Source organism: Lygodium microphyllum, chromosome 29 (assembly GCF_053477565.2).
Source record: "Lygodium microphyllum isolate KBCC chromosome 29, Lygodium_microphyllum_v1.1.10, whole genome shotgun sequence".
Classification (NCBI taxonomy): domain Eukaryota; kingdom Viridiplantae; phylum Streptophyta; class Polypodiopsida; order Schizaeales; family Lygodiaceae; genus Lygodium; species Lygodium microphyllum.
In genome coordinates this window covers 73,940,472-73,953,054 of record NC_141163.1, presented here as the reverse complement: position 1 = coordinate 73,953,054, position 12,583 = coordinate 73,940,472, and positions in this window count along the sequence as shown.

The following is a 12,583-nucleotide window of genomic DNA, read 5'->3' as shown; positions in this document are numbered from 1 at the left end:
AATTAAGGAAGTTGGTTGTATATGTTCCAATAAATATGCTTTAGGTAATTAAAAAGCTAAAGATGATTTTGTCTCATCAAAGGAAAGCGGGTGGGCTTAACCCCTGAGACGAGTCAGTCCAATGGTAGGGTGGTCCCAGTTAGCTGGGAGCTTTTCTAAATCGACAATAGAAAATAGGTAGACGAACCTAGTCGTTAGGTAGAACTGCCTTGCATTGTTTTAGGGGACCGGAATGGGATTTTGCCTTAATGGGTAGGAGGGTTGGCATACCACACTCCCCTGCATCTCCCATTCTATTTGAACCAAGTGCAATGGCAAGTTCGCTTCAAATCGAGTAATCCTATAGAAGTGGAAACTCGAGATTAGTAATGCTAGTTGGCTGTTAGGAGACCCCTCTAATTTTAGGAACATGGAAATTTAGGTCGATCCTAGTGGGTTCAGCCGGAACACTTCTGTTGCGATGTAGACTCAATGGGGTCTAAGTGACAAACCCCGTGATGTTCCAAGGGAGCACCGGGTGGCATCATTGGAAAACCTATTGATGGACTACATAAAGGTGCACCTTGGAATGAGCCTGGTGGACACCTCACAACCTTAGAAAAGCCTATAGTGGAGGAGAGAGCCATTGCATATGTAAATTTTCTCAGTGCATATAAAGAGGCTTATGCACCTCATGTTTTACTTGATGTACGGACTTAGAGGGTGAATTATCGAATGCACATGATTTACAGGACACAATTATAATCTATGAGACAGTTCATGAGGATATTGGATGTGATGCACCATAGGTGGAGAATGTTTCGTATGCTTTGTTTGATGCCTTGATAGGAAGATGAGAGATGCTTGAGGATATGGAATACCTCAATGTTTTCAGTGATACTCAAAGTGTGTTGGATGCTATTGATTCTTAGATTATGTTGGATGTGAATTGAAAAGGTCAACAAAAGTAACTTCTAGAGAGATGAATTCATAAAGAGTAAGGATGTTGCTATGTCTTTGTTAATGGGTGCATTGTTGGTATGTATATTTATGTTCAAAATCCTTGAGTGGATGATAGCCACCCATGCATCTATGACCGTGGAGGGGATGCTTAGTATTGTGCCACAATTGTGCAAATGACTATGATTTTGATCTTTGATTGAGGTGGATAGATGCTTATGTGCATTGACCCTATGGATGTTTGACTAGGGTGGATGCATAGGTGGCACATCAAGAGGATGTGTAGATCTAGAGGGGGTGGATATTGTATCATTAATCATCATTCATGTGAAATCTCTAAATGTAGTAGGTGTTAGGATAGTTGTTTGTGTAGGGAAACATTGCATCAAGTAGAAGAGAGGAAACTAATAAAACATGAAGGGTTATTGGAACTATGCATCAAATGCTTTCTTACTTAGCTTCATTCTATTTAGCATTGTGTGGGGTTTAAACTTTATGTATATGCTCATTATTTGATAGCTCTTCTTGATGTTATGCTTAGATCTACTAACTTTAGATTGTATGAAGGGGCAAGGAAGAGGAATGTCAAGGAGGACTTAGCAAACACAAAGGAGGAGGACATGGTATGGCTAACAAAAAAGGGTAATCACAAGGTCTCCATTCCCTTTGTGCTCGTTCTAATTGACATGTAGCACAAGTTAACTAAAGGCCTCGCTTTGAGCTAGCCTTTAAGCCACTCTTGTGGCTAGAAGAGAGAGAATTAATGCTAGCTTTAGGGAGTCCATGGAGGGACTTTTTCAGCATGCTTTGTTTTTGTTCATGAAGGGGATGTGGAGGAGTGTTGAATGTTGATGATAGATATCATAAAAGATGTCAAAGACAATAGCTACATAACAAACTAATGGCAGGAAAAAGACATCATTAGGAGAGGAGAAAATGAACAAATTTGGCTTGGCACTTTGCAAGGAGGAAAAGCCCTGCTTGTGAGGTGATGGAGCTACCATGAGTTGATGACTACAATCTATTTGAAATTGAGACAAGTAGAGAAATCATTGTTGAAAAAAAGGCACTAATGGTTTTGATGAGAAGACAAAGAGCCAACAACTGTGGTTTGCCACCTTTGATATTTTAGAGTATAGCATCATTGATAGGAGAAGAGGAGAAAAAGCAACCTCATTGCTAATTGCAACTCTGACATGCGTAGTTGTTGGGCCACCATGGTGTAGCTAATTACATCTTCTTTCTTTATAGTAGTCATGCTATTAGTATCAAAATAGGAGCTTATCATGATCAAAGAGGAAGTGTATCCTATTAGATGTGAATTCCAAGAGTATATATGAGGCACCATGATTATGTTCATAGGGCTCCTCAACTATATGAAATTATGGTGCTAAAAATCCAGGTAGGCAAAGAACTCTTATGGCTCAAAGAAAGATTGACAACATAGTTGAGGGTGCTAGTGTAATCATTGGATGGTAGAGAAGCTTCTCATCAAGAAAATAAAAGAAGATGTGTTTGGTGAAGTGACGCTTGACACTACAACTACTATGGAGAACTTGAACTATATCTCCCATGAAGAACCTTGGAGGCTTCAACACCTTATGCATTTGTATGCTAATTCTTTCTTTAGTGATTTGGTGGTCATCGAAAGCTTGTGAAAATGCTTATTACAAAGTCATGCTAGAGAAGATTCCATAGGTGTCCTTGATCGAGATATTCTGAGTCTTATTCTTCTTGTACCCATTTATACTCATACTTATCCTAATGATATATTGAGATGTTGGAACTCCTATGATCCATTGTCATCTTAGTCTATGTTTCAATAGAGTCAGAGTCTCCTTGAGAGCTAATTGCCGGGAGAGAATTTGAGTTAAAGGCTAATTTCCTAGAGTTATTGTGTGGTGTTTTGAGTTCACTACCATTTCATCAGAGAAATGGTTCTTACAAGGCAGATTGACTTGATTCATGTGAAGACTGAAGACCAAGTAGCAAACATATTTACCAAGTCTCTTGGTAAAGAAAAGTTCATATACTTCAAACAACTAGATGGTTTGAGCTTGAAGGGGAATGTTAGAATATCAAGCTCTAGTTACTCTTTAGTTAGTCTATCTTTATGTGTGTGACCATTAGCTGGATACAGCTGTACACATGTGTGATATTCAATAAGTCGGCATATCAATGACTCAACCATAGTTAGTCTTGGTTAGTCATACCTATGTGTGTAAGTCTCTTTCAGTGAGTATGAAGGAAGAATAATGGAAGAACAACAACAATGAGCTGTGGCTCATCTTCTGCTCCACTCTATCTCTCTCCCTTTCTTCCAACATTAGATTGCTTAGGGTACTCCTTAGGCAAGACCCCACCCTACAACAAGAGCGTAGCCTCCCAGTGCTCCATTTTGATCCTAACGCTATAGACAGTTGTGCAATGGGTCGGTTAATGATGTGAGCCACTCTATTGTCTTCATTTCGCTTAGCTCTGTTGGAGGACATGGATGATAGCTACTTCACCCGCTGCAATCATCCATTCCTCTCCACCACCACCCTTCAAGTCTACCTAAACCTTAAGGGGTATCTCCAAAGCCGCCAATTCCTTAATAAATCTATTAAGCCACCTTCTCCACCTCACTCCAATGACAAAAATTAAACTTATGTCATGACTATGTAACTTTATTATTATTATTATTATTTTAACGAAAAAGATATCACGCGTCGCCGTTGCAAGTTACACATCCACCACAGCCACTGCACCAAGGGGTCCTCAAGTTAGGTGCGTTCGGTGGCCCCATTCGGCCCCTCATTTTGATCCCACACTTCCCGCTTAGGGCACATCAAGGGCAAGACACACCCAAACAGGTAACACTCGCCTGTGGGGTTAGGCCTGTCACCCTAAGCTACATCCTACTAGCATGCGCACAATGCACCACACGACAATGGCACACACCCACACGTAATGCACCTTTCTTTTCTTTCTAGGTACAATCGAAGGTAGCACCACCACCTTCAGCGACCCCATCATCCATGCAATGTGCTCCCCATCTTATGAAACATCCTACCATGCTGACCCAACAAACCAAGGGCCGGACACAACAACCCCAATCAAAAAGTGCATGAGAAGGTCACCGTAGAGGGCCCAGCAATGAATCCATCCAACACAATATTCAATTTCAATGCCATATCCGCCCACCAACCTCTCTCCACAACTAGGGCTCAGTTCAAACTCAAGGGCCTTTCAAGTCCATAAATCCCTCCAAGGCAAGCGATCATCTCCAACTCAAGGGCCTCACAGCTCCATAAATTCCTCCAAGACCAGGGCTCAGTCCAAACTCAAGGGCCTTACAACTCCATAAATCCCTCCAACACACCTTCCAACGTGACTCGTACACAAACTCAAAGAGCTACTTGGCTACTCTAGCAACAGAGTCCGATTCATCTCCCAACAAATGCCATGGGACTGGCACTCAACTAGGAGAGGGGTAATGTTAACCCTCAAACGAACAAGGTGGAAAATCTAGAAAATCTAAAGCAGAAGACAAAGCCAGGGCAAAAACGAATTGGAGAACGAAGGCACACCAAGAAAAATCAAAAAACACAAAAAGTGTGAAAAAATCCTAAATTAAGGAGAGGCACTCAAGAAAAATCACAAGTCAATACTTTTGTAAAAGAACGCAAGGTGCACCGTGATTTATTTTAAGAGTGCCGGGCTCTGACTTATGCAAATTGTAAATATAGATGGGCGGTAGGAAGGAAGCTAGGAAGATAGGAGAACAATGGAAAAAAGGGCCTAGGCTATGGCCCGGGGCCATGTAAAAAGGGGATGACTGCCCAAATGTGATTTAGGGCTTTGTACATAAAGTTCAAAAGATGAATGAGAGCTCATTCTTTGGTGTGTGGCAAAGTGGACTCTTCTTCTTCTCTCCTTCTCTTCTCTTTGCTTGCTTGTGTGTGCTTGAGGGAGAGAGTGTGAGAGTGTGAGGAAGGGAGTGTGTGAGGGTGAGGAATCAAGGAGGTGAAGCTCTCCACCATCTCCTCTCTTCTTCTTTTGTCCTCTTCCCTTCTCTTCTCTTGTCTCATGTGTGGCTATGGAGGATGGAGCTTGGAGGTGGAGGTTTGAGTATGCTTGAGCTTGCATCAAGAATCGTGGAGCTATCGAAGTGCTTGAGAGAGGAAGCAACTCAATCGGGCATCAAGGTAAGCTCACTACACTCGTAGAGAGGAATAGCACGTCGGCTATGTGAGAGGTAGCCACTAGTGCTCACTTGAAATGCTTGAACAATAAGCGGTCCGTGGGTCTTGGTGGTAGAGCTTGTGCTCGCCACTATAGTGCATGTGCCATACAGTAGCCTATGTGTGAAGAGCCCTAAAAAATGTCAAAAGGTATCTATCTCTTTAGGGGATACTTGGTGTGTAATTAGTTGTGAATGAAGCAAGAAGAAGAATGAAGATGAAGAAGAAGAAATACACTTGAGTCTCCATATCTCTTACTATTGCCCCTTCCGTTGTGCATCATCTTTCATTCTTGTCATTTGGTATCAGAGTGGGAGTGTGAGATCAAAAGCTTGAATCGAGGAGCACGTCAAATTGAGGTCTACATTGATTTGAAATCTTGCTATCTGTCATTAAATCGGGTACTAATCTTCGAATAATCCACCCAAAACATATACAACATATTGTAGAGCCGTTGGGGCTTGGATTCAAGCATTGGTGCTCACTTTTGAATGCATTGGGAGGCCAAAGAAGGCTGGAAATAATGTATAGTCGTAATATTAATGGGTTTTTAGGTTTAGATCGACTCATGTTTTGATTGTTGGAAGCAAAGTGGTTGCTTAAGCTTAGTAGATCTAGCTTAATTAGGGGGTCTTCTTGCTAAAGTGAAGCTCATGGATTTCTTACAAAAGAACCTTAGGGTTTGCTTTTCTCAAAGAAAGAAAGGGGTTTGACAAAAAGACATAGAGAAAAGAAAGAGAAGATAATTCTTGGTTATAATGGTCTATGATTGAGCTAAAAGCTCATACCTTAATTCCTACAGGACAAGGGGACGTCTCAGTTGAATTCAATGTCACCACTCCATGTAGAAGGTTCGTGTGATTTCATGCCATTGACAAATGACAATCGATAGTACCTCGATTAGTACCCCTTGCTAAGAGGCTTTATTAAGCCTTTAAGACTTAATCAAGAATAACTCCTTTCACATTAGAACAAATATTGAACTGGTTTTGGCTTTTGGTGTTCACAGTTAATAGAGAAATAAACTAGTTATTCTGAAGCTTTGTGTTCATACTGTAAGGGGTTGAACCGGTTTTTTTTGGCAAACTAGTTCACTAGTTATTTGTTCACACTAGTGTAGAGAAGAACTAGTTGTTTTGTGGCTTAAAGATTGGTTTTATGCCATTTTTAGGTGCTGATTCAAAGGGGAGAAATGTTAGAAAAATTCCAAGAAAAGTATTATGGGTTGAGCTTGTCTAGGACTTAATTGTTTGCATGAAAAAACTTTAGAAAAATTGTAGGGAAATTGGTCAAATATAGACATGTGTTTTGATGCCTTGTGGATCATATGGGCACTGTTTAAGCCCCGTTTTCACTGGTTCTTGCTAGACAACCAATGTTTGACATATGGGCATAATGTATGGGTACATGTGATAGCAATTGGACACATGTATGACACTTATTGCATTGGAACTCAATTGATATGCATTTATTTAGGGATTTTGAATAATTTATGATCTCAATTTTGATCAATTGATGCTCGGCCCTATTCACATGCTTGGATATTGATTTGGCACATTACATATACAGCTAGTTGTGCTAAGTTTGCAGCTATCATACTATCAAAAAATGCACAAATTATGGGTAACAAATTGAAAAAGGACAACTACAGTGTATGGTCCTACCATATGGAGAATTTGTTAATGGGAAGAGGTCTTTGGGACCTTATTACAAGTGAAGATACATGCCGAGAACTACTTGATTAGCCTACTGAAGATGAGAGAAAGGCGTATAAAAATTGAACTAATTAGATATCTATATGTATCTTAGAGACATTGATTTTGCACATTAATTATGGAAGACTCAAAGTGCATGGGGAGACACAAATTGAGAAGCATTGCATAGTCAAGTGTATAAAAAACAAGAAAAAGAGAAGAAGGAAAGAGCTAAAAAGGCCTAAAGGCTAAACTAGAGGCTATCTAAAAGCAAAATCTTGAAAGAACTAAATCAAATGAGGCCCCATAGGTAGAAAAACAAGGAAAGAGATAGACTAAGATCCTTGCCAAGGGTGAGAAAAGGAAGGAGTAGTCTAAGAAGGATATTGAGATGGGATGTAATTGAAGTAGCAAAGGAGGAAACCAGGAAGGAAGAAAAGCAACAACAAACTAGTCTTCTACAAGAAGGAGGGCTCAAAAGGAAAGAAGAAGAAGAAAATGTGCATTGAGTCGTGCAATGGTTGATGAAGCAACATAGTAGGGCTACTCCACTCAACAACAACCTAATAGGGCATCTAAAGATCAATGGAGTAGCAAGTAGGGCTAAGGAGCTAGTTGCCATAAATCTAAGCCATAAATCTCAACCCTAGGAGGAGGAGGCATGATTTCATTGGTCACAGATCTCTATTTTTTGCATTAAAAATGGGGCACAAAAAAATTTGAGCTCCTTCCCTCCTCATGACATGATTTCTTAATTATAAGCATCTTTTAAGCCTCATACACACTTAACCTTTAAAATAATCGGTTCATGTTCTTGCGTTCACACTCTCTCGCAAGTGGTTTTGAGTTGAACGAAGGGGCAAACGACCTTAGATCTACGATCCAACTAGATAGGTGACTTCCTAGCATCGAAATCTATTATCCTTCATCTAGTCTCAAGTATTAAACTCAATATCATTATCCTCCATTGTCTACATATGCACTTAGCTTATGACCTCATTTCTCAAGTATCAGAAAAGATACAAGAGGTTTTCTATGTATCCACTTAGACTGTTTGTGTGTGTGATGGTGGGATATTATACTTGGCGCCATCACTTATATTGGTTATTGTTACTATAGTAATTGAAAAATTGCAAGACTAAGATCATATGGCTCAAAGGTAATAGTTGGACTTTTGAGTTTAAGTTCTCCCCATTCATTAAACCTAAAATGGTTAGGACTTTTGTGTGTGTGTGTGAGTGAGTGTGTATGTGTGGGTGTGTGTGAGTAAAAGTAAGAGTGTGTGTATGCATGGGCGTATGTGGGAGAGTGAGGGACCAATGGGAGAAGCTCTTCTCCATCTCCACCTTCTCCCTCTTTTACTTATTGCCTCTCACCATGGAGCATTTGTGGAGCAACTTGGAGGCTATTTCTTGACTACAATATCTTAGGAAAGAAGGTGAGCTTGTTTCAACTCGTCTCATTGATCTTGCATTCTTGTTGCTTTCAAGGTTTGAAAGGGGAGTGTGCGATTAGTGTGAAGGAGAGTGTAGGTAGCTAGATGAGAGGTAGAAATGCCAAGGTGGGTCAAACCTCTGAAAATAAGAGGAGCACCATCCAAAGTCCCACCATTGCACTTGTGAGACATGCATGAATCAAGGTAAAAAATGCAACCAAAAGTATGTGTAATAACTAAGGCACACAATGCATGTGCCTTCATTTCTAAGAAGATGAACATTTGGAAGAATCATTATCCTCTAAATTAATGGGTCAGAGGTAGGTTGTGATTATAGGTCAATCCCCAATAAGGCTCCTACAAGTCATAAGAATCAAGAAATAGTTGTGATTTTAAACTTCCACAATGTGTAGTTCGTACCATCTAACTTGTAGTCATTAAAGGTTTGTGGATGAATCCTTATTATTTGAACTACAAGTACAGTAGCACCACCTAATTATGCTCTAAAATCTCCTCTTTATGCACCAAAATCACTTCTAAAAGCAAACGTTTCTCCTTTTTTCTATTGAATCCCTTTTCTCTCATCTACTCTTTAATCCCTAGAGTCCCTTGGTGTGTGATACCATGTAAACATTACATGGCATAATGTACATAATTTGAGAAAGGAAACGAGAGCACACTGCACATAAGAGAAGAATGCAAATTTCTTTGATTCCAAATAGATTAATACAAAGATGGCTACATCTATTGGTGCACTTTCACAACAAAGCTTAGATAATGATCTAGACAAATGATAAGTGAAGAGTTTAAGGCTAGTTGGAAGAAATCTGACTAGATAGATGATCATGGCTTTGAGGGGGTCACCATTTTATAGCATGGGAAGGTGGTCAAGTCAACCTAAATAATATACCTATTAACCTTCATTAGTTGGTTTAACAAATATTCTAAAGGATGTTCCCTTTATCATCAATTAGGGTGTTGGTGGCGAACCTTGCCAAGGGGGCCACTAGTCCCCCCTAGGATGCCTTAGTCAAGGGACTCAAAATAGGAGTCCCTAAATAATCCCTAAAGCTTGCAACTTGATGCAATGTACCTTTAGTTGCTACCAACTTATTACTGTATTTAACATAAAGGCTAGACCCACTAAGATCACCTTTTTGACATCTAGTCACACAGACCTCATTTGACATATAAGGTAGGACCCAACCAATGTATGGACTCACACACGGCTTCTGCTCATTATGGTGGCCTTACAACTTAAAGCACCATGGATCATCAGTGGCACCCTATGAGGGTGGGGCATTGAGCATATTTAATATTTATATACTTGAGATAATTTTCTCATAAGTCTACTCATGCCAATTACGAGTTAATAGTGTTTGGTTCCAAATAACTTTAAGTACGAGGCATTAAGGAGTGGATTCATATAAAGATTAGCACATGTACCTACAAGCTCAAACCCCTCAAATTTGTACAAAAAGTAGACACATACAAAACGATTAAAGTATGCCATGTGCATAAGGATCCAAAGTGGGAAAAATAAAACACGTGGACATGCCCACATGCACATAAATTTTGATAATGCGGATATATTTCGTGGATGAGAATTACACTTATTATATTTAAGTGTGTGAACTTCATGTTGAGTATCGACGTGCTTCGTTGGGCATGCTAGGGCTCGAATTTCATAGTCTATTTAGTACTCTTTCATACCTTAGTACTTTTATGTATGCAAGCTTTTTGAATAAGCATATGTAAAGCAACTTTATATATCATATGATGTTTCACTTGAAAGTCAGGCACAGGTCCAAAATGCCAGGCAGTTGTATTCTATTAGATATTGTGTGATCAGGGATAATAGACAATTCAAGACATCGCTCTGATAGGCTGGCTGATGTTTGCTCCTATTAGTGTATGTTTGTTTCCTAATTAATATTGATGTTTTCTTTCAAGCTGTTCAATAAAAAATTGCTATGATAATCATAAACTATGCAATATTCCTATGGATAGTAGTTCTATGTTATTGAAGATGATATGTGTTTTATATCTGAGTGCTTTTCCTAAATATTATCTGTTCATGATGGTGATAAATCAGTTCAAGAAGTTTTCTGAAGTATTCAAGTCAATTCAAGTTGATTAGTGTATCTTGGATTGTTATGGTGTTTTGAGAAGCCATAACACTTTGGCGATCCCTGCTAAGTTCAGGGAAATAATTTCTTGATTTAGGCATGAACCTAGAATCACCTTAGGTGCAGACCCGAACTAATTTTTGGGGAATTAGGCTATAAGATTAGGCGGCAGGAAGGCTGATGGCATAGACAGTGTATCAGGTGCCTTTCAAGGGCCACATTTATCTTAGATAATTATCTTTATCTATCCAATCTTGTTCTTACTAGGAGTCGATCCCGAGAATTTAAGGAAGGCCTCGCAAGACAGCATTAGTAGGTTGCAAGGTTGAATGGTAGGAGTGGATTAGAAGGCTTAGGTAGGCTGAATGAAGTGTAGTTTATTGTTGCAGGGCAGACTTCTTTGGCAGGGGTTACCTCTGTAGGTACCTCAACAATATTTCATTCCCCTACCACTTCAACAAATTCTCCTAATTTGTCAGATGATGAGGGAATATTGCCTCTTAAGCATTAGGATACTCCTCCTAGATATGCACTTAAGAGGTTATAGCATATAGTGTTGGGGAGGTCATTTCTGTTAATAGAGTACTAGAATCCCATCTCAGAGGTCTCTTTTCTTTAATCCCTTACCACCTCAAAGGAAGCCCAAGAAGCAAAGCATAATGAATCCAAATCAATTGGTTAATCTGAAGGTTTCGAGCATCTAAATTTTTGGGCAAAAAGAAGGAAGACCTTGACTGTCATGTGGCCCAATTTGAGACAAGGTGGATAGCCAATGGATTCAACCAAATGTATGGAGATCAGGTCAAGAAACAATAGTTTGCTACCGCCTTGCAGGGGAAGGCCATGGATTGGTTTGCTAGTTATGGTATGGCAACTTTCAATACATATGATGCTTTAAAAACATCATTTTTGGGCAGGTTCTGTAAAGATAAAAGTTTGGGAGATTTTTTAAGGAAGCTCAAGAAGATCAAACAAAAGACTATGCTGGTGGAGGACTATGCCCATAAGTTTAAGAACTTGCTAAAGAGGTTAGATGCTGATGATGCACCTTTAGTTGAAATGCAGATTACCTATTTTATGAAGGGCATGAGGGGTAAGATTAGGAACCCCATTGCCAATGTGGAGATGATAAAGATAAGAAAAAGGCAGATGCTAGCAAGTTGGACAAAATGATTATATAAAAGCTGAAGGATTTGGGGTCTTTCTAATATTAAGAAGAAATAAAAGTATTGTGAAATATGTTAGAGGAATGGTCATGAGACTAGGACTTGTTGTGGCACAATCCTAATGTAAGGATGGCACAACAGATGCCAGTGATGTAGCCTAAGTCAAGACCTATTCAGCTAGCTACAATTAATCATGTTAGTTTACTGACACCATACCTTAGAGGCCATTTAGGGGACCTCGAAGAAAGCAGGGAGGATAGCCTTGGGGAAATTTTTTGGCACAATAGCAAACCACCCAAAACGGGAGCATGCCACTATTGTGGAGGTTAAGGACACTTTGTTGGACCAAACTGTGAACTTTAGGCAAGGCATAGGACTAAGAGAGGAATGTAGTAGTACAGTCCCACAATGATGGAAGACTTTTGGAGTGGGGTATTTTGATATTTTTATTAAGTAGCCCTAGTTACAAACGAAGGGTTTATAAAAGAGGAATAGTGAGGGGCCAATAGAGTGACACTAAAGGATGCATTGCTTTAAGATTTTACAAAATTTAAAGTATAAAATATGGCTATTTGACTCACAATAGGCATATCTACATTTTTAAAAAGTTATATCATAATGTTTAAGTAGCTAAAAAAGCTACATCTTTGTTGCAAAATTGTCGGTCAATTGGGGTAGGGTGCATTTTCCTTTTGGGGGCATCACTTTGTTGGCCCCTTTACCCTACGTTCTTTTTTTTGTTTTGATATTAAGACACACTTCCAAACGTCCGTTGGGGAGGTACCTCCCCTATGGCAATGTGTGTGTGAGAATAACATCGAAAGATATCCATTTCCACATGTAACAATAAACTAAGAGTTAAAAAACTAATACTCTTTAATCTATACTATTATGTGTGAGAGAAGTATGATCGTGCTCGCCTTGCTGCATGCATAATTTTTTGCCTCTCTGAGATTGGTGGGTGGGTGTTTGCATGTGGGGCATCTTGTTTCTT